We start from the raw sequence: 24,812 nt of genomic DNA, 5'->3' as shown, positions 1-24,812 counted from the left end.
ATATATATATATATATACTCACACAGTCGGGTATTAAAAGTCTGAAATTCTCGATTCAAAGGTAATCCAACAAACCGGAATTTATGTTTGCGTCCACGCCTATGTCCTTCGTTTACACCTATGTCTATACATTCTGTCGACGATTATTTCAAAGAGCAGGCCCGATTCGGATTGAGCAAGCGTAAGTGCTTGAACGCAATACCGGAGCTAAATGGGATCAAAAGTACTTTGGAGGCTGCGTAGATCGATCGGGATAGGGTCGGTGGAGTGCCCTAGATTTTCCCTTGTTTTCGAACGCGCATTGCCTCGGATAGTGATCGTAACTTAGGGGCGCCTTGTATAACTACCCGCTATACGCCTCCGTCGTTGCGCATAAAATATTTCGACGCTTTAATGGCTAATAGCTTTTAATGGAACCTTTCTCAAACATGTATTTTGTGATTACGGAAGACCCCGATAGAGACTCGAGAGAAAACCGCAGTCAAAGGAGACAGAAGCGTATCATCCAATCCCGTCTACGACAGCTCTTTACGACTCATGAAAGTTCCTTCGTCGGTAATTAAGAGATTGCGAAGTTGTAACATTGTTCGAATAACAAGCTAGTAATTTAGGAAATCAACAAAAATTAATTATTTATAGTTGTATGGTTAATAAAAATCATACACGGAAAGTTTTGCTAAAACATCTAAAAATTTTGGTAGCTATATATCGGAAAATAATTTTGGATTATCAAAATAATTATGCACATTTAAGCTGTCAAATATTTTGGCATTGCTAATCATGTTGAAGTTTCTTCTAATTAATTTGATGATTTCCAAAATTATTTTCGAGTATGATTTAATTAAATATTTAGATATTTTAGCAAAATCATTTTTTTCGTGTAACTGTCCGAAGTTGACGCTAAAATTTGTAACAATTATTGACGCTGAGTCCATGAAACTTATTTAATTTATAATAATTAAAAGACATTAATTAACTTCAGGATTCAAAATAACAGAAATTATATAAGAAAATAAATACTGAGATTTTATCTGAAAATAAGAAATGAAATTTTAAAATGAGAAATTTGTGATAATCCTCATGAAATTTATGTTTTAATGACATTAAGTTAGAACGAATCGCTTTCTCTTTAGAGAGATTATCGTTTTATATATAAAAAAATTCAGGGAGCTGTTAATTTAAATTAAATTCAAATCACAGTGGTACAAGTCCTTGAAATTGCATTCAAGAATTGCCTCGGTTACTAACCGAAGTAACCACGCGCAGAATTACCGTTGCAACCTAAATGTTAACGCAGAGAGAAGGCACGCCTCGTGGGAAACGCACGAGATCGTAGGTTTCGTTCAACTTGGCGGCTAACCGCAGACTTTCCAGGCCATAACACGCGAAAGATCTATAAAGCTGATTTATCTCAGTCTTGCGTTACGCGACGCGTCGATTTCCGAGGATGAGTAATTGAGTATGCAAGTAAACCGGCAGACGTGTTTAATGCATTTCTCGATTTTGCGAACGCGCCGCCACCGATGGGTGAAAAAAATTGAAATCTGGTGGATCTTCCGTATCGAATCGACGGATTAAATCACTGAATTAGTATTTCTTAATTAAGACCGACGGTTTACGGTTCGGCCGTAATGAGCGGCATCTAACGAGCGACTCTCCTCCATTCACTGCGATGCACTGACGAATCCGTAAGTGTCTGCCTTCATAAAAATGCAGCCGTGAGATCACGTATCGCCGAATACGATTTCCGGAAAGACGAAACAACCCTCTCGCGTGGACGATCGCTGGAAAATTAATCCTTCACCGTCGTCGACATATATAACGACATAATGATGGGGTCATTATCATGTCGCGACGATTTATAATGTATGTCGCAATTTCATGTTTGTGTCCTCTCTGAAAAAAAAAGGTATACGCAAAGATTTCTCGACGCTAATAATTAATTATCGTTCAACAATTACTACATTTTGATTTTACCGCTCACAATATTTATTATTTAGAATCAGTTGTTCTACTTTTGAATAAACTGTGAGATAATTTATCTAATGGACAAAAGAAAAAAGCGGGAGAGAGAGAGAGAGAGAGAGAGAGAGAGAGAGAGAGGACGAAAGTGAAGGGCAAGAATAAGTTCAAATTTATCGGGAGGTGAAACAACCAAGCCTAAATGCTAATACAGATTAATGCAGATATTAGTGCAGAATCCGTGTAGCTTAGTTACATTTGAGAACATTTGAGAAAGAAAATAGAAATATGTATAGCATCAAACACTGAAATAGAATACTTTTATTAATTGTTAAAAATGCGTCAATAAATATCTTATACTCTACCAATAACTTTCTTTATTTACAAGATATTTTTGAATAAAATCAATAAAACATTTTTTTTTAATGGCAAGACGATTATTATCTTTAAAGCGAATATAAAGCGAAAATGTATCAGCGAATAATACAATACATAAATAATGAGAAAATTTTGCAAGTAATCGTTCCCCAGCGCATTTTTGCAGCTATTTGCATGACTATAATTCAATTCACGCCATATTTAACGAAATAAGCGAAAATATGCATAGCATTCCTGTAATTTCCAACATATTTGATTTTTTAAGATAATATAAATCAATCATGAAATATCGTTACGATAGGAATTTATCTTGGAGCTGAGCGTGGGCAACCCGATGAAGTAGGAGACAAATCACCGACGATAACGTCGATAACCATGAACGACATTATTTTAGTATTTCTGATTCGGCGAACAGAACCGAAAAGAAGAGGGGATATTAGTCCCCTTTTACCAACGGCAGCAAAATCATATAACAATCAATATGAAATTCTGGCCGAATATGCGCCATTTCTTTGTGATTCGCCCTCCCTATATTCTGCTTCATCTAATAAATTAATTCGCCCAATTGGTCATTCAGCCCTATAACGTCGTTTTATATATTGAGGAATATATGACAAAAACTGGATCAAAATTGATATAATTCATATTTAATTCAGATAAATTTAGACACTAGAAACTCGTAAAAATTATTTACAAGCGTAATGCATTTTTCGTATATGTATGGAAAGAATGGTTTTGTTGAAATATTAAAAAATTTAAAGAAATGTAGAAAACTGAAAATAATTTTGTTAGACCATCCAAATAATCATGTAAGATCATGCTTAAACTTGATAATAATTGTAAGAAATTTTAGCGTTTTAACAATTAATTTAAATATCTTGCATAATAAAAAGAAATACCCATCATGTTAATGGTCCAACAAAATTACTTTTAGATTTATAACTAAATCTTTAGATAATCATCATCATTTTTCTTTTTCATCATCAATATCACATATTGCGTTGCAAATATGAAGATATGCTAATTTAAATTGATAAAAATGATCGAAATTCTTAGACTTGCGTCGAATTGAAAGAAAACAGAAGGGTTTGAAAGAGATGTAACTGCTGGACATTTTCTGGGAAATGCCATTGGCATACCAAAGATACAAGCCGGGATATTCGGGAATATTTGGCGCATCCTAAGGATTAGAAGCGTGCAAGTATGTTTACTCGCGCTACCTCCCCTTGGGTCTTACAATGAGCATGTGTGTCATTCCGACATACACATTGTATGTACAAAGAGGTTGGCACGTAATGTCAATATTAAACTAGGACCTCGATCTCTTCCCCGCGATACGGTCAGTACCTTTAATCTTTCGTCAAATCCCTCGGCACATATGTGACGGCGTAAATCTTGAAATCTTTTGCACTGCCATATAAATTAATTTCAATAGTCTGTTATAACCAGTAGAATATTTTTCATATCCATATATTATTAAATTTATAATATTAATTTTTACCCAATTTGAATTATTTTTAATCATTTCGTTATTGCTCTCACTCATTATATCATTAATTTGATTAAAACAATGGAGTTAAACAATTTAACTCAAGAAAATGTATTAAATTTGACTCAAATTTTATTATTTATTATTTACTAAATGCATATGTTATGAACGATATTCATTTTGAAACTATAATCACAGAAATGAATTGATTAACATTTTGACACACATAGACGTTAAAAATAACAAAATGTATTTAATTCAGGGAATTAGGTTACCATGGCTCTTTTGATATCTAATAGTGTATGTTATTTGTGGAAAATTAAGGAAAATTCTAGATGTTCTTCTCTTGATGATTCATAAACACATTTTAAATAAAATGACTTGTTTGAATAATTAAAAAACCGATATATCTTTGAATTAACGATAACTGCTATAAATTAATTTCAATAGCCTATAATAACCGGTATAAACTTTTTTATTCACGTCTATGTGTCATTCGTCGAAAATGCTGACGAAGTTTTTAGATATTTCCTTCTTGATGATTCATAAACGCGCATTTTTAGTAAACGACTCATTTGAATATCTATAGAACCGATATTTTTGAATCGTTATCGCTAATCGTATCTAGCAGTCCGGCTGTAGCGATAGACGGTCGGTTGATTGGAACGCGAAATCGAACGCATGATCGGCCCTTAACTCACGCGAACCAGACAGTTTCGCTGAGCTTATCGCGAAATCGCGGCACGTGCCGGCGCGATAATTTCGGCGGCACGCCGCAGCTTTGGCGAACGGAACAGAACAGCGATTTCGTCGAAGCGGTTTCGCCCATCGGCGACGGCGGGACGAGAGTGTGCCGATCGAAACCGCGCGCGCGGAGAGCAGTCGCTACGTGAACGGCGTGCGAAAACGGGGCTTACCAGGCGGTATTTGCGGACGACGAGATTATTGAATTTATGGGAAAGACAGTGGAAAGAGAGAGAATTTCGAGTCGTGAGAGGCGCACGTATCCACCGTGTAGAACGAATCGCACACGACGGAGGAAGCGCGACTTATGCGTTATACGCGCATCGCGTGGCTGTTGTGTATATCCGGCCGTATCTCTCCGCTATGGTGTTTGCTGGAGATTTACCGTAAGCATCTGCAATCCCATAAATCCCCGCCCTTTTACAATATTGCGACCGCGACTCGCCACAATCATTACGATTTACCGTGACTGCGGGATATAATAATATATAGGGGGGATGATGACGAATTTTAAAAGATCGATATCGCGAAGGTGATTAGTTTCTATAATTTACTTTTATATTTCATCTCTTAAAATTGACGACAAACTTACAAAGATATATCGCGAGATATCCTCGAATTTTGGAAAAGTTTTTGATTACAAATTAAAAGAGCACATCTTAATTAACGTCTTTAAAATTAAAATTATGTTTTGAATAAAAGTGTCTACAGAAAATTTGATTCTAAAGTTGAAAAATGTGAATCATTATAATCATTTTGTTCTAAATTTTTAAATGTACATTAAGTAACGAAATAATATTAAAAAGTATCAAATTTCTGTTTCTGTTGAATTGAAATATGGAAGAATATCTCTTCAAAAATTTTAACATTTCAAAGTATGTCTTTGTCATCATATTTCAATATTTTCATGTCCAATACAATATATAATTATTATTAAATATTATTAATATACTAATCTTGTAATCTTTGTATTTTGAGGAATAATTGACACGATAAAAATATTCAGAAAAAAGATATATTTTTAAAAGATACAATTTAAAGATTAGGAAACGCGCGGATGTTTTTATCGCGAGTTAATTAGCGTGATAGGTTTTTCGAGCGCTCTTTCTTAAGGGAAGCAATAATGACAAGGCATTCTCCTTACGCTATACCTTGATAAAAATAATTCCTATTTCGCTGAACTTGATCGCAAGGCTTCCTAACGACAGGAAGGCGATATACACTTCGGCCCGAAGTGTATACACGTGTGTCACGTACGCTATTACAACGACATATCTCGAACAGGGTAAGAGAGTCGGTTATCGACCTTGCCTTATCGCGCAGCTTTGTGACTCAGGACTATCGAGAAAGCAGTAAAACTTTATCGCAACGTCAATTTCAACGCGCGGACGTGGACGTATGTACATCGTGCGACGCGCTTACCAATCACCGTGGAATGCATCCGCGCTTACGCTCCACACGATCCTGTCACGTGGACGAATCCCCAACAATCTCAATCTTTTCATTGATTTGACTAAAGCCTGGATTTTTATTCTCTCTAATTAAATTGTGATGTTAGACTGAACCTAATGATAATATAAAAATTGTCGTTCTAGCTAGAATTAATGTCACTAAATTAATGATTTTATAATGAGTATTTTAAAAGTTTAAAATCATCAATTTAGTGATTAATCGTAGCTAGGAAAAGTAATTTTTTTACATCATTATCAATAAATTAGGTGAGATTAAATTTAATTCATAAGTTAACTAAAAAATGAAAAATAAAAATCTTTTTAGAGTGTCGATAATCGAAATACCAGGAAAATAATTTGTTTTAATTAATTCCAAGATAATTGCATCTTTAAAATGCAAGAAATATAAATTTAATCCTCTTAAATTTGCTGTAAATTATAAATTAAAACGCAAATAAAACTTGAATTTCAAATAGTAGTGATCTGATAATTAAAAAATCAATGAAAGAACAGTATATTTTGAGAGAAAAACTCATCACTTGCTAAAAAATGTTAAAGTCGTTGCGTCAGAAAGTTTACGTTTATATGAAGACAAATTCTCTCACTCGTAACATTTCATCTAAAATAGAGAGACAGAGATTTAAACATTCACCCGTTTTGGAATAGCGTCGGATGTTCTGAACGCGATCATGTATAGGTGTGATCGCGATTATCAACCATAAGATTTGATTTACGTAACAACAAAGGTGTCGAATGTACTCTCAGCGTCTATTGTTGAAGCATCGTAGGACGAACCGTCGTCGATTGTATCTCGTAAATAAGCGCGGTTAAGCAATGACCTATCACGATAGAGGCATTCTCAAAGATCACGTGAAACTCAAGAAAAAAAAATGGAGAAAATCATACGCATGATCTTCCTCATAAACGAAATGGCTACACGATCTATTGAATCACTTGTGTACGCAGTTAAAATTACAAAATTTAATTGTATCTGTATATATATATATATATATTTTTACATTTGAATATCACCAAGACTCGTTTTGTCCGAAAAATGATATTTTTTCTTATCAATTGTAATTATTTTTATCTCTTTATGAACAACATAAAAAATATTTTTAAAAACATGTAAAAGTTTTTAGAAAAATTTATTGTTATGGAATTCTTGCACCATATACAGTCGTTACGTTTTTTTTGTTACAAAATGGCTTCTAAATAGGGATCTTTTTTTAGTATCTCCGAGATTGGCGAAATTGTTAATACGCTGTAGTTGATACGCATGATGTTACAATTTAAATAACAGGAGGAACTGGGCGTTGCTGCTTACAGTTTTACGCTAATCTTAACATGGACTTAGTACCGCTACGGGACCGTTTCTTCGTGATGAGAACGCGTTAACTTTTGCAATAAACGTCTCTATCTGGTCGCGGCGTTTCTCGCGGCGCGATACGGCCGATCATCCACGCGTGTCTCTCTATGCGTTAAAACGCGATCGAGCGTGCACACGCGCGAGAAGGCTGCGAAACCCGTCTTTAAGGGCCGTATCGGCGCGTGAAATGCAGAGGTTCTGACCGTATTTATGACTATCGGTAGTATATCGTGTGAGTAACGTTGCATAAAATATGATTTAAAGACCTTTGAACTCATCTACCTCTCTCGTATAATGCCAACGGCTCGAGAATCGGCCTCGCGAGAACGCAAAAGAGCGTGTACGCGCGCGTGTCGATTCGCGTATTTGCACCTGCGATAACGCACCGCGAGCGGATTGTGAAGCTTGTACGCGTGTGCATGCGTGTATACATGTGTGTGGATGGACGAGCGTACACGATGTCGACGAGGTGCCTATCGATCTTCCTACACCTTTCCTCGACGGTTATTCTACGTATGCAACTCGTCTTTCTCCCTCTCAGTTAGAGATCGGAGCGCTGTGCATTCGAAGATATATCGACGTTCTCTTACATCCATACATGAAACTTCTGATGTTCTCTCATAAACGATGAACTATAGCCCTAAATAAATATCGAGCCACGCCACCATCCCTCTTGGCTCTTTTCTGTTTGACTTCTTTCGTATATTTCTATGGAAAGAATGGTTTTGCTGAAGTAAGAAAAATTTTTTATTTAAATTAAAAATCTGGAAATAACTTTGTTGGGTAACTATTAAAATAATTATGTAACACACTCAGTGTTGCAAAAAATTTTAACGTTCTAGCAATCAATTGAGAATCCTATATAATTTTGTTAATATAAAAAAATAATTTTGTAGCTCCAAGAATAAATTAAATAAAATTAAGTAAAATGTTCAATATGAATCTCCGCGATTGTTGAAATAATAATATATTTATAAGATGTTAAGATATAATTAGAATATATTTATCAACAAAGTTAATTGCAAACACTTTGACTTTAAATTTGAATCTTCTTCAGTGCGAAAACTAAGTACAAACTATTGATTAATTACTGATAATTATTTTGATAACTCAGCAAAATTATTTTCAGAGGTATTTCTAGCCAAATGTGTTTAGATACTTCAGCAGAATTTTCCCGTGTAAATTCAAAAACTTAGTTCTTGGTAATTCGGATTGTAGGTGAACATTAGAATGTGATTAAGATTAGAAGAAAACCTTGGAACGAAAAGACTCAAAGAAATCTATCGCAGATGAGGCTTCGCTCCTATTAGTCAACTAACTACGTCGGCCAATCGTAACACAACGGGTGCGTGCGTAAAAATCATTGTGAATTACGGCACGGATGCCGCACATCAAGTTTAATCGCTAACCTAGTTTCTTAGCGTTAACAAAATAGGCGCGGCTCAATATCCCGCAAAGATTTCGTATTGCGAGATGCTCAAGCTATTGTGTACGCGATCAGAATTAAATTCTTATTCATATTTTTGTCGAATCGGCATGCAACGCCAATTCATTTATTTACGAAGGATAAACTGACGTTCAGCTTTACTACACGATTGATTAAATTCAATCCTCCGATGTTCTTAATTCAATATCTTTGGACGTAGAGAGAGAGACGGAAATTTCCAGACAGATTTTTCAGGTTTGGCGAGAGACTGTCAGAATGACAGGCACTTGACAAGCAGACACGAAAGAAAGGTGGCAGTGGCTTTGGGGTCTCGTTAAGATTCCACGATTTGCTTGCAGTCGAGAGTGAAAACGACAGCATTAACATACAATCCCCGAGGTTTTCCCATTAGCAATAATTGTTAGTCATACGCGTACGCTTTCTTTCTTTTTCGAGCTTCTTTCACGGCTTTCAGTATCGCTCAAGGACCTTGCTTTATGACCACTGTAATACTCATTCCGCCTTACTGAGAGTCACCGGCCTTGGTTGGTCGTTTGTATTTCGCATCCTCAAATGCGCCTTCGTGCGCCGCATCCACGACGAATCGGTGGGAGAAAGAGGCACTTTAAGTGTGACCGACACCCACGGCTTTGCGATAACGCCGCGAAGCGAACGTTAACAATCCGTTTGCAAATTCCGCCTGGTTGTTCCCGGTAACGAATCGGCTTTACTTAGGCTAAGTATTGAACAGATAACGCGTTCTCTTGACTACGCGGACGTGTAGTGTACTTTGTCGATCGACGCATGAACACGAGACAAGAAACATCAAGGTAAATGGTGACGCGCGATAAGTCGTAGTCGATCTCGAAAAGCGAGTGAAGAAAGCAAGATATTTCAGATCAATAAAGCTTCATCCTGCTGATGAAACAGTTCGGTTTAATGGAGCGTGAATACTTAAATGGGCAACGTCAGTTTAAATTGTGCGTGCCTTCAAGTAAGGAATTTACCGGGTAGAACATAACATTCAACATTTAATATCAATGGGAAGTTATATATAAAATGAAAAAAAAACGATATTTTCAAGAAACATGTGTCTTATCTTTTATTCAGAAAGAAAATATAAAATAAGTTGCCATTCTATCTCTCTATTTTAGATTTACACGATGACGATTCAGTTTTTATAAAATACTTGTATATAAAAATAGCTTTCATAGAGAAATAGGTATAATGTGATATTTCATATTTATATTAACTTTTCATTACTTGCGTGGAATTCAAGAAAACGGAAAATGATTGACGGTTTATAAATTCCCATTTTATAAATTCGTTAAATGTATGAATGCTATTTATATTGTACATACATAGTATTATATTTAGTTCAAATTGTTTCACAATTTACAAAATAATTTTTCATTTATTTTTATCTAAAGGACAATAAAGAATATTATCGATCTTATTTAATTATGAATCATCAAAGAGAACAACGAAAATTAAATAAAATACAATATTGAGATATTAGAAACATCCCACGCGAGTAATGTAGGATTATCATATTCGAAAATGTTGCCTAATTTTTTTATGTAAATGATTACTTGAAGTGCTTTACCCCTAATTAAAATCATTCTCATTAACAACATTATATTGTAGATTAAACAATAAATAAAAACACGGACAATGAAGAGCCTAAATTCGCAGTAATTGGAACGATTATATCAACATATATTTCTCAGTTCTACATATATATATATATATAACAAATACCGAACGTTTCGGCTTAATTCAAACCATCTTCGAAGTAATCTAGTGCAGCAAGAGAATTTCTCAGGTTACCAAATCTGAACTTGCTGCACTCAATTACTTTGATTTGCGACTACTTGAATTGTATTAAGGAAGTTATACGAGACTACCAAGATGTTTTGGAATTATTCATCAAGAGATTTTATTATACTAGATCGCAGAAAATGGCTTGAATTAAGCCGAAACATTTGGTATTTGTTATATATATGTACTGAGAAATATATATTTGAGAAATATATAATCGCTCCAATTACTGCAAATTTAAGATTTTATTTGCCCGTGTTTTCATTTATGGTTTAATTTTTATCAAGAGCTCAATTTTAATTATTTTTTGATATTGTATATTATTGATTGTTTTTCGATTTATTAATATTTGAGAATATTATACATATGGATCATATATATATATATATAATCACAATTATATTATTACTTTATAGATTTAATTACAATTTTCTGAAAGAAGTAAGTAAAAATCAAACAAATATTAAACAAAATAAGCACGTTAAGTGCTTATTATAACAGTATTTCTAAAAAATAAAGAAATTAATTAATATAACGTTTTTTATTGTGGTTTTTTTTGATGAAATTACATATTCAAAGATTTATAAAAAGTAATTATTGATTAAAAAAATACAGTACAAAATAATATTTTACAACAATTCGCATTTCTTCACTGAAATATAATAAAAATATCCACTAGACGACTGTTTTTGGGTTAATCTTTGCAATGATTCGAGTTTTTAGATGACATTATCGTAGTTAACATTATCGACATTTATCGATTTTTATTCTAAAGTCTCAGATTTCTCATACACTTCTCCGCGAGAGACCTTCTAAGTCGATAAAGGGTTTCCTATGCTGAAATTGTCTAACGATAAGATTTAGCAGTGGGATTAACAGGCACAACGAAGCCATTCGTGAGCAGCGCGGAAGGTACAACATAAGACCTCGCGTTCTGATCGCAGCATCGATTACACGGATCGTAAAACTCTACGAACCGTGGGCATGCGCCCCATAGAGAGAGGCTACCAACGTTGTGCTCGCCGTTCTCTCGGCAGACTTCTATTTCTCCCTAAAATCTCCTGAGAGCTAACGCGATTTGCGTCTGACCGATGGTTAGTAAAGATTCTGCTATGAATATCTTGCCCCCGATTCCCTATTTTTATATGCGTGTTAGCGGTTACGCGAAACGTCGCGTAATCATATTTTCCAATTAAATTTTCCAATCAATTTTTTACGTATAAACCACATCACGGAGCTGCCGCGCTTTTTTTCGATCGCGATCCGTTTCTTATATGGAAAAAACATTGTGCTGAAATACTTAACATAGAATAAAATACTTTTACATATAGATACAGATAAATACAAATATAAATAAATAATTTTGTTGGACTATCCAAATAATTATATAGGAGAGCTGGTTGCTACAATGTTGAAATTTTATACAACATTGTTCGTCATGCCTTTCTTCATAATTAAAAATTATTTTGATGGCCCAACAAAATTGTTTTTAAATCCGTAGCTACCTATATTTTTTACGAAAAAAACAAGTTTCTATATAAAAAAATTTAGCTAGCTAAACCGTTTTTTTCTATGTAACTTCTCCAGTAAAATTATTTTTCCCATGCGTATAGACTGCCGAGGTTTCGCAATTATAAAAATAAGCGCAAGGACACTCCTTGAAATAATTATCAATTTGTCAATTTTGTTATGATGAAAACTGTGTAATTGAGGTCCATGGACCATTTGTCAAAATGAGAATTTTGCAATCGCATCCCTTAATCAGCGAAGCTGCAGCATGTGGATTAAAATGTGAAAGCGGCCAGAAACCTGTCGAGAGTTGTTTCGACGCGGTGACGCAATCATTTGAGTTAAAACGAAATCTGTGCGTTTCGTGGATGATTCGCAGAGCGATTCGCACGGGCAGTGTTTGCATGCATAGGTGCACACGTGGTTGCGTGGTATTGTTTAGAGGAACGACTGGGGTCGGTACACATGGCCTGCCAACCAGATCGCGGGTCTCTGACCTTACCAGGCGTGTAATCGATGCTGCGATCTTTCTCGCTGCCGAGGAGGTCTTTATGCCGCCGCTGCATCTTTCGCGCCTTCGAGATGGCCGGCTTCGTTGTGTTTGATGATGCTACCGTCAGGATTTATCCCATGCGTTCCGCGGATATGGGAGAACGAATGCCTTCGGGAGCAGGTTCGCCTCGAAGAGAAAAAAGAGGAACAGGTCTCTCGCGCGGTAGCATCCGGTTGCATCCGGCAATCTCGATCGATGTTGGTTAGACAGAAACACGGCCGAGTTGTGTAGTGTTCGTCGCAACGTAGAAAGATGTTATTAACCAGATTTTAGGAGGAAATAAAAGCTGATGTGTCGAGAACATCAGCTGTTTCTTGAGACAGCACATTTGAGATCTTGTCTTTCTCTTAGGCAGCGCGTATGGAGCATAAAACATTTTTTTTCTTAATTAGTTGATTGAATCGTCATAGCCGCAAGAGAAATTGATAGTAATCCCAAACTATTAATGCAAATGGAGGATTCAGCTATATACTTATTCATCGTTATTAATCATTCTTCTTTTTATTACTTTTGCCGTATGTGAGTAATATAAAACGCGATTTCTAATGTTGAAATCACTTTTGTACAGTCTATAGAAATAATAATGAATCTTCAATTTATATACTAGTATAAATCGATTGTCTACTGATGTCTGCTAACAGTGACTGACGAAGTAGAAACGATACAATATATTGTATTTAAATGTGCGATTTGAATTTAAAGCTTCCGGACATCATACGGTGAAGTCTCTCCACAGGATTCGATCAAGGCGGAAGCTATCTTTAGCGTATCATTCGATGTATTTCCGACTCACGCAGGGTTATTACGCTGCACGATCAAACTGGCATTATGAATTCCGTCGTGGAAATCGTAGATTCGCAAATAGCCTATGCGATACTCCGCAAAGGGATCCACCGTCATTCTGTTCCCACGGACCCGGCGTGCAATTACGGTGTCGTTAAGCAGGGTAATTTTAAACGTCCAAGTTCAACAGGCGATACAGTACCAAGTAAATCGAGCTTTTCCTCTGCCTTTCGAATCTGCCCTGCGGAACTACGCACGCACCCAGTTACGTCGTCAGTCCCGAAACCCTCGAATTATACACTTCTAAATTAAGTTACTTTACACTTTATTCTTTATTACAACCGGTTAAGTCTACCGATGACGCGTTGTATTTACTACCTCAACTGGCTACTCTTCATGGTCTTCATACGCGTTTATTCTCATAAAATCCTGCTGAAATATATTTTAAGATATTTTTATTGGGCGACAGAGCACAAGATTGCGATTCCCGAATTTAATTACAAATTTGTTTATACGATTCGTGAGAAAACAAAATTGTAATTAACACTCACATTTTTTAACATTTAAGGAAAAATGAATTTTTACAATTGTAATTTAAAATGTAATTTTTTTTGCTTCTTCCTCATCCTCTCTCTCTTTCTCTCTCTCAATTTCAAAGCGTTCCCTAAGAGCATTCCTTTATTAGCGACATACATTGGTTTAACGTTTTGGATATATAAACCAATATTTGACTAATATTGTGCCAATAATTGTGTTATTAGGGTTATACCTTGATCGGTGATATCGGCGTTCGTAAATAGTCACGTATGGTGACTGATGTCGCTCATAAAGTCATTACCGCGATCGAGACCCTAGGCCCTTGACACGAGTCAAGAGCCGGCTCTCTCCATCCGTGTATGTTGTTAAATACCGGAGTTGACATCGTTTAACCCGTCTTTCCGCTGTCCCCACTCTGACTGCTAGTCGACGAGATGAACGATGGACCGACGCATTCAGATCCGTTCATGTTCCTCGATCGATAGAATTTTTTTTCATAAGATCTTATGCAAGATGTATTATTGTAACTTATATAACGCTCGCCCACAAGCAAGAGCACTAAAAATGAAATGAAAAAAACTACAGTCACTTTAATGTCGAAAGAACAGAGTTGTGTAATAGATAAATCCGAAAAGTTTATAACATAGTTGTAAACTGGATTGTAGTAATGAAATTTAGTGACGTCACATCAAGAATTACGAAAAGGTTTCATAAAAATAAAAATTCAAAATTAATTATATAATTACAAATTTTTATTTTCTTATGATTTATAAAAGAAGATTACAAAATTATACAATTTGAGGTATAGTTATATCTCGTTAATTTTATTAACAAGAATTGAGATCGTGAATTCGAGAATCGATGACTTAAAAGGCACCTGGTAGAGAATATTCAGTAAAAAAGAAGACAGATTTAATCTTTCATAAATTTTATCAACTTTAATTTCTTTACGCCTACGAGTTCCAGAATATTTTTGTAACTTTGAATTTTCGAACTTAATTATTGGATCGTCAAATCTTCACGCCCACAGATTCTTGGTTTCTCAACTCAAGCCACTCTCAAGTGCTTTTACACCGGGCAAAGGCGTTTAGTCCAATTACTGTCTTTCGGTGCTCGCGCCGTCCGTCTCTCACGCGCTTCGCTTCGCGTTAACTCGACCGCTTCTCTTCCACGGGTCAACGAACACACCCAAGGGAGACGAGCGACGGCATAAATGCATGGTATTCAAGTAATAAACTCGAGGACGAAAACCATCTTTAAGAGGCCTTGACGGCGGGAAACCACGAACCGAGGTAACTTCGTCCAGTTCAGCGACGAAGGTCTGACCGGAGGCCAATATTGGCGGACCGCACCTGTCGCGACTGACGATCAACAATTTTCCCTATTAGCTGAGCAACTTCCACGACTGAAACGCCAGACGTGGCAGCTTTCAAAAATTATAAACAGCTGCGTATACGTGCTGTTATCTTCTTCGATCTTCTTCGATAAACAAACGTAAAGTAAAAGCCACAATGAATAACTGAAATACCTTTTGTGAGATATCATTTACTTCAGTTTTAAGTAAAGGAAAAGGTGTTAACGTGAACCTCTATTATCTTTTGTTTTTTTTTATTTTTTTCATTTTTTAGTTATTTTTAAGTCAATATTATCGCAAATGGCAATTTATTAATGTAAGTTTAATATAAAATACACTTATGATGCAATTCTCTGAATGTGACGATAAAATGGATTCACTCTATATTTTTACAGAATCTGGTTCTTCAGGTCTGTTTGAACTTCCCATGAGAAGTCCAAATAGCTTAAATTCATAAAAAATTTTAAACGTGTTAAGATATTATGAGATTCAGAAGTTTCTTTTCATGAACACGTTCTCCTGGTAATATTTTTGTGTTGATTTTATTCTCATAAATGTTTACCACGAGTATCTTTTCTATCCTTCGAAAATATTTTTAGGAATTTCTTAAGATCATTTTTGAATGATAACATCAAAGATTTTTAACAAAAAATACTACAATATTTTTATCATAAATTTCAAAACCCACATTTTTACTTGTCAAGAAGCTCAATGTAGAAACATTTATAAGATTTACATAATTATAATTTAAAATGTAGTTATTCAGCTTTCTTATTTACTTAATAAAAAAATAACTTTAAGAATTGCTTCAGGGTGTTCATCAAAATCATTATTTATATATCATTATTTAAATCACGACATTGAAAATATGAAAAATGAAGAAACTTTGATGTATATCACAATAGAGATAAACTTGATTGTCAACTTGATTGTCACTTATGACAGTGATTCATAATTATGGCAATTATAATTTCGATTCCTATTTGAGAATAAATTAAAAATATTTCATAACAGATATTGTTAATTATAACAGAATTTTAAGTGAAGCCTACATTATCAGAATAGGGATCCACGTCAGGTTTTTCTCCACGATTAACAATCACGTATAATCCCATAAAAGCGTAAGTTTTTACAGAGCAAAATTCGTTACAAAATCGAAATCTATGATCCAGATTTCTACTTTCTTTAAATTCGTTAATTTAATTTTTTATTCATATGATTTGTTATTATTCCTGACTTCGTTTTATTATAATTTTCACACTGAAATCAATATAAACTCTCTGATTTTGTACTTATTAATGGACAAGAGATATAGATCCGAAAACGCAGTAACGGAGTCGTGGTCGACAGACGAGTAAGCAGGCAAGCAGGAAGGTCTTGTTTTCAGGCGGACACACCGAGGCTGCCCCCTGAACCGGATCGCGGCATTAACCTCCAGCGGCGTTGTGTATCTCTCTTCGTCTCCGCCTCCCCGCCTCCAACGCTACCATCACGTCATAGTCGCCGCCACCTCCACCGCGGCGACTATGACTGTGCTCTCTCGCTTTGGCCTGCGCGAATAACATCGTCTACCGACATCGTCTTTGCTACGGCGCGTCTACTCACGACACAACACTTTAACATTACCCGGCGTTTTCGCACAGATTGGACCTGCGGCAGCAATGAGGCGGTTATATTCAATGCTCGCGACATTATGAAATTTGGGATCGGATCACGCTCCGATGTCGCTCTTTTTAAGACAATAGAAACAAGTTGACGTAGAGTCGTAGATTTGTCATTTTCAGTTGATTTAGGCTATTTACGGTAGAAACAGTGCTGTTTTTATAAACTGTTTCTATTGAATAACCGGATATAAATGATAAATCTACTGCTCTACGTTGATTTATTTTTATTGTCTTAGAAAGAACGATACTGAAGCATGTCCCAAATTTCGTGATGACGCGAGCCTATCTAATAGATGCCTTCATTAGGAGCTAAATATAAAGATCTTAAGTAACGATTGATTGAAATTAACAAAGAGCGCTTCTTTAAATTGCGAAAGGCTAAACACAATGTCAGCTGACAATTAAATGATAGCAAATTAAAATTGAAGAAATTATTATCCATTATCTTTATTATTATCGAATTACTGATAATAAATGCAAAATGGTAATTTCTTTAAAATTATTCTAACATTAAGATCTTCCTCTTTAATTCGTAATCTTGAAAGTTCGAACAATTCCACTCATTTCTCATTTCTTTCTCAGTTATTAAAAATATCTACCGGTATATAAGTAATGTATAAGTTAACTTTAAACCAATATATAGCAGCAAATATTACCCAAGATGTTGAGTAATTTATATTAAGCGAGCTCTCGGAGAGTGCTACTAGTCTTAACACGATTTTGCTCGAGGGTCGGAACGAGAGCATCGCGATTTTAATTCGACTTATGGTAAAGGGGGGGAAAAGGGAGCAAGAGGCGATCTCTCGCGTTTCACGAAAAACGTATTGCTGCAGGCTGACCGTGTATCGTGTCGCTTGCTCGCACGCGGGCAAATTACTGCCGACCGGCTACTAACAAGATTGTACGAGGTGGGACGATACGCTTAAAACGTTATTACGCTCGCGACATGAAAGTACGCTATAGATTACGAGATTTCGTGGAAATAGCCCCGCGCCACTAGACCGTATTAATTAAACGTTCCTACGACGAGAGATACGGGCAAGAATTATAGTTTAGTTAGGAGCGCGCGAGAGCGGTCGCGCAGGCGAGTTACAAGAGTAGGAGCGGAAAGCGAAGGCCCGACCAGTTAACCATGCATTAATCTGGAAAACAAATCTAACCTGCCGCGCGCGGCTGTTTACTTAGGAGAGATTTGGCAAGGACTCCACCTACCCTCTCTCGTGTGTACACGAGTACGTGTGTCTTCCTACGAATCTGGTGGAAGTTTGAATGTTGTGCGGTCGAACCCCTCGGTTGGCCTTTCACGTCGGAACACCCGCAAATCATTCGGATCTTGGAGATTCGGGCGGCATTGACCCGGCGTCGGGTTTCTCCCCTTTCGTTTTCTTGACACCGCTCTCACAATTATCGATATTTGCACGTAATCAACCGGAGTGGCGAGCAGCGATCCGTCTTATTTATGAGAAAGAGCCTTTCTCGCATTCTCCCGTCGCGAAAAGCCATTAACACTTTGTCGAGCAGTAATGCATTGATACGAAAATTATAGATATGTACTAAAGAACGCGTTAATAAATCTTTGAGAAATTCTACCATGATGGACTTTTTTTTTTTACGTTAACTAAATCGAACGTATCTTGTGTTCCATTTGTCTTCAATTTTTAATACTTCATTTTAATAAGTAATTAATTACTATCTTTTAATAAATTGGCCAATTAATTAGATTTCTCTAGGACAAAATTCACAATCAAAATGCGACAGTGTTTTCAAAATTCAACTTAATTGACAGAGGATTAAACACGTTTACTTTATTACGCTTCTCATTTCTTTATAATCTGACACTAGATTATTCTCCTTGCAGAAATTAGAGCACGTGTTACGTGTGAGTCCCACGAGAAGGTCTATCGGTCATGTCGTCGGAAGTATTTCTGCGCGATCTTCTCACTTTTGTTAATCGCAATGCAAGACGTTAATTGCGTTACTTAACAGTATACGCGACGCCAGTTTATCGACACGTGCGTAGGTCGCGCGTGAACGTGTGTGTCCACACATATATCGTGCGGACTATTAGTCACCCTTTTGCCCGAGCAATTACGGCTTGGTCATAATCCCGTAACGCTCCGGACTAGGACTGGGTCGGCCATTAATTAGACGTTTTCTTTCTCTGCCTGTCTCCTCTCCGAAAGAAAGAGAGAGAGAGAGAGAGAGAGAGAGAGAGAGAGAGAGAGAGAGAGAGGCGCACTCACGCACTGAGAGTTCACCGAGAACGAGCATTAGAGACGTTAGCCACTATCACAGTGACAAGTCTGCTCGAATCGAATCCCTGCTAATTACCGGACGCGCTTGTAAAAGATGCCGCTTCAAATCCCTCGACATTGAAACTCGCTCTGCGACTTTACCGGACAAAACGCGCCGCGGAGTTAATCCGTCGACAGAATGGCTCGTGATTCGTGATAATTCTTTCACGAGAGAGCTGCGACCGAATTTACGATATCCTAGACTCGTTTTATTGTATAGTTTCGTATACCGTTATCCGGCACCTGAGGCCGAGACATCCACGACGAAGCTCGGGAAAACTGGCTCGTTCTCGTCTTTCATGCCATTCGACTGCCCGACGTTTGTTGATAAAACGTGACGCCTGTGGAACGAGGTGCCTTATTTCACGGAGCGACTTTGCAGCTTTTCACTTGGCGTTTTACAGTCTGCTTTTTATTGCTTCGTCGCTGCGTTCGCTTACAAATGGAAAGCATAAAAAGCAAATTGAAAGATATATACAATATGAAGGAAACAATCGATTGAGACCTCGTATTTGAGAAATATTTTGATCTCGAATATTTATATGTATATTTACATATTTTCCAATTTTGTCAAATTATCCAATATAAAAATAAAATTCTTAAATAATGTCGATCTCAACCAAATGATGTAATTAGAAGAGAACTGCGACTTAAAGGAGAAGTTAAAACTGACAATTATTTATTAATCATCTTTATTTAAAAAATAGTCCAATTATTTGATTTTAAAGTACAATTAACATTTATAAATATAAATATAATTTTAAACAAAAAATAAAACGTTTGTCGTTTGGTATTATTCATCGTCACACGGAGCAATGAATCGATTTTATTTTTTGTTTGACATTACAGTTTATATTTTAATAACATACAAATATTAATTATTATTGTATTTAAAATCAGTATTTTTTGAATAAAGATTTCTCTAATGGATGAATAATTGTCGGCTTTATTTAACTTTTCTCTTAGATATTCGCAAATTCCCTTATTCTTCCCTATAAAAATCATCAAAAATATGAAGTGCTCTTTATGCACCTTAAACGATGCGGCAATAAACGTACATCGGATTATATACACTGGATATAAGAGAGGTTATCACTATCTACTCAATATACTGCAATGATATTATTCGTGTTCGCTCCGTTCACTTTACAATTTTCCCAGCTCTCCCTTCATTAGAAATTCTAATCGATAGAAAATATCATTTAAGAAGAAAGATATAGTTCTCTAATTATAAGTACATTATTATTATCGAGTAATATAACGCATATAAAATTGAAAAGTATCAATCATAAAGCAGGACGTGCTTCTCTAATATTATAATTAAATCAATTAGCAACCGGTGCGGGATTGTAAACTGTAAGAAATTTTTATGATCATCGGACAATATCAAGACGGTTCGTCGAAGTCACTATCTTGTAAAAGACGCGTTATAATCTCGACTTCGAGAGAAAGATGCAGAGAGAGAATCGCGAAAGATAGTTCTCTCTTGTGAGAGAAACGTTGCGGTGGCTACGTGGCCGTAATAGCCATTACAGAATGGATGGAAGGGTACAAGAAGTAGAAATAAGGAAACGAGTAAATTGAGCAATTCCAGGGGGTACTCCCCCGGGCGCGTATGCAAGGCGCGCGTGATTGGTCAATATTCATATTTTTATCCCTTTTTTACTACTTATTTCCTCCTGTCCCGTAATAGAGCGTAACAGCTTAATGCGCTATAAACGAAAGCGGCCAGCCGCGCGTCGATCGTCGATCACTGGCGCAGCGCAGCGCGGTGCTGACCAGCTTAAGTCCATACTCGTCGCTCACTCGCTCTCTCGTTCGTTCGTTCGTTCGTTCGCTCGCCCGCTTGACGAGTCATGCCGCAGCCGATAAGCCGATTTTAGCGGGACACGTGTACACGCGTGCATGCGACCGGATATGCAACCCGTGGCGACCGTACTGGACCCCTGACTTACGAATCACGCGCGTTGCATTGCGTAAGAGCTGGGCAGTTTCTAGGTTGACGAACATGCACAACATGGACGATACAGATTTGGAGTAAGCCGTACGTCGTTTGTACTTTTTGATTATAAAAGTTAAAAAAGTTAAATTAAAAATATGCGAGTAAAAATATGAACTTTTTAAGTTGTTCATTGATGAGGATCAACTCTTTCAATATATGAAATACACTGAAAAAATGTAAATACTAAATTTTAATAAATATCAGGTCCATTTTCTTATTTCTATACTAGACTGCACTAGATTTCTATTCGCCACTTACAAATATCAAGTATATCTTGCTTAAGTTTAGTGTATGCTATAGAAAATAGGTCAGCTACGCAAAACAGACTTTTTGTTTTAAAAGTAAAGTATTTACTAAATATAAACGTATATTTATTTTGGTGGACAGGAACTATTAATTTGTGATTTAACTGTAATTTTGTATTAAATATATTTAAATTAAATATTTATTTACTATATAAGTTAATTTAGTTAGTATTGGAAAAAATATGAATTTAGATTAGATAAATAAGTTTTTTCTCAATGTACAATGAAAGAAAAGTGTTTGGTATTTGTGACAGTAATTGCATCGTAAGATAATTAAAGCTAAGTTAAGAACTCTATTTTTATAGTTATGACTGCTATAGTGTTAATAATAATAATTATATTTATAGTTCTACTAAAAAATATATATAGCTGACACTGAAAATGACTATAAATTAAATCGTGGTAATTGCAACATTTTTTTTCTATCAACGTACGATTGAGAAATGCGACATGTATTTAAATGCAAGAGCAGTCTAATTGAAAATTCACGATCTCAAACGGCTGGTGAATGTATCCTTCGCCCTTGTCTGCCGCAAATTGATCGGCGAAACCTGCGTCTGCGGGAGATTTGCGCGAGTTGTCGCTCTCAATCGCGTCAGGACAGATACGATGGATAATGTGATGCAGACGGAAGGTAGACACTTACCGGGAATTACGAACTCCTATAGAGACGGCGGGACAGCGCGAGGGTAATTAAATGGATACGCCGATCGGAGCTCCATTAACGGGAGAGCGTTAATTAACCGCGCTAGTGGTCGAAGTTTCTTGCCGTCAACGGAGCGAAGCAGAGTTACGCGGTTGCCGTGATATTCGTAACTGGAGTTAAACGGTCTGGCACAAGACATGGAATAAGCGGAAGTTCGTTAAACTTTTTGACACGAGTAACATACACGGGATTGCTTGCAGAAATTTCTCCAAGAGTTTCAGAGACAGAGATTTTTGCTTTCTTTTTATTGAGTAAAAATGATTATCTCAAGGAAAGTTCAGGAAATCGTAATGTATGTTTTAAAGAAGAAAAAAAAGAGATCGCTTATTTAATCGAAATAAGTTTTGTAAAGTTCATTTTCCGTTTTGCGCCAATCGTTCCAGCTACCACGCTCAGGTGCACGTGAGGTATTCCTCATGGATCCTTTTCCGTGCCGTTTTCGATTTATCCGTTATTGCGTCGAGCTCCCGGCTTTAGACTCTCCTCCGGATTGGGTTCATCGTTCAGCTCGACATTACAGCTCGACGCGAGCAAACCGGAGGTCGATCGAGGGGACGGACTCGCGTCGTCAGAGGCGTGGGAGAGAAGGGGCAGCGATCGGATGCTTGTGATCGTTTGTTGAGAAAAAGACGGCGACACTAGCCTCGCAAGATGGAAAGAGAGGAGAATCGCAGGATAAATTCGCACCTCGCGTCACCGTCTGACCTCGTGCAGGGCAAATGTCTGCGCGTTCGGTGCATTGCCACGCCACATCGCGCCGGCTGGGAGCGCAAACAATCCACAATTGTATCGGAAATTTAGCAGACGTTGACATCGTTTCTACGTCGAAGACGAGTGTCGAACGAATTTCGAAAAATGAATATGTCGCGCACACATAATTCTCGCCGCTTCTGGGAAATGATGCTGAATTTTTTCATACATGGAAAAAATGATGGATTAACACCATTAGATAACAGTGTTCTAATAAAAATATACTTTTCTCTTTAACACTAATATAAATTTTTGGAAAAATTATATAATACGCCTACGGATCCTATATTAAATTTCCACTTAATCTCCTATATGAAAAATAAATGATATATTAACAATTAGCTGATAGACTTAAAAACAATCTTGTTAATTCAATGGTTTTAATCAAATAAATAATATTTTATTAAAGCAAGAGTATAGGTCATTTATTATTAATATTGTCATTGAGAGAGAGAGAGAGAGAGAGAGAGAGAGAGAGAGAGAGAGAGAGAGAAAGAGAGATATGACAAAATTATTTTTAAATAGCCTGTTGTCAGCTAATAATATCATTTTTTTCCATGTATGAAGTTAACAGAAAAATTATTTAGGATCCGTAGGCGTGTAACTTTCCCAAAAAATTTGGATTAGTCATTAAGAGAGAAATATATTTTTTAATTATATTTTATTATATTTTATTTGCTAAATATAAACAGTTCTCAGAAATGTAAATGCTGCCGGATAGTTTTATGCGTCAGCTGGAAACAGGTGGTCATTAAACACACATTTGAATTTTTCTCTTAAAAAATAAAGACTCTATATTGAAAGGGTTAAAGACACTTCTTTATGTATTCAGAAGGAAACTGGCGTCGCGCAGATAAGAAACTTCCAAAGAAAACATACAGTTCTAACTTTCGCATGAGATCGTGACGCCTTCTTCGCAAGTTCACCGACCGCATCGAACACTATTTATCCGATTAATCATACGCAATGACATCGTTTTTTCTCTTTGTTCCTAAATCGTGGATTCGCGTCACTGATTAAACAAGAAAATCGGAAACATCGACGATTACTCATGGTGGTCGCGACACCTCGATTGCGAAGGAGGATGTGTAATCTACACAGTTTAAATCAGGGTCGAGATGAGATGAATCGTAAAATAAGATACATAATTGAATAAGAAATAAAGAATAATGTCAAGATGTAAACTTAATGGCCGGCATTAACGAATTAACTAATGGCATTAAAATACAGTACTAGTCTGTAATAAGGTAATGACTATAAGAGATCTCGCGTTTCACGGTTTACGACAATTTAATATGAAAAGGATATACAAGGAAATAAATTACATAGCAAATGATATAATGTAAAAATAAATTAAATTGGCTGCGCGTGAGTGTCATGTATCCAACATTTTCACATTTTTCTGACTCCAGAATACATTTAAGATCTCATAAGGCTTTAAATTTTTATCCCATTCTATACCTTGTCCTCCATATTTTATTATGTCTCGTCTGTAACCGATGTTTTTAACGAGTTGGCGATTCATGCAGCCTCGAGGCAGCTTGCGTTTACCAGTTAGCCAGCTGATCCAATCTCAAATCGAGGATCCGAGACCCTAGTGCGTTGTCATTAACGTCGAGATAGCGCTCGCGCTAGTAGATGATAAAACCTACTTTGAAGGTGCTAGGAAGCGTTCGTTCCCGCAGGGATGACTGATCTGCACAGTCATTTGGGCT

Source organism: Atta colombica, unplaced genomic scaffold (assembly GCF_001594045.1).
Source record: "Atta colombica isolate Treedump-2 unplaced genomic scaffold, Acol1.0 scaffold274, whole genome shotgun sequence".
NCBI lineage: Eukaryota > Metazoa > Arthropoda > Insecta > Hymenoptera > Formicidae > Atta > Atta colombica.
The sequence above is the reverse complement of the archived record's forward strand: the minus strand, read 5'-3'. Positions refer to the sequence as shown.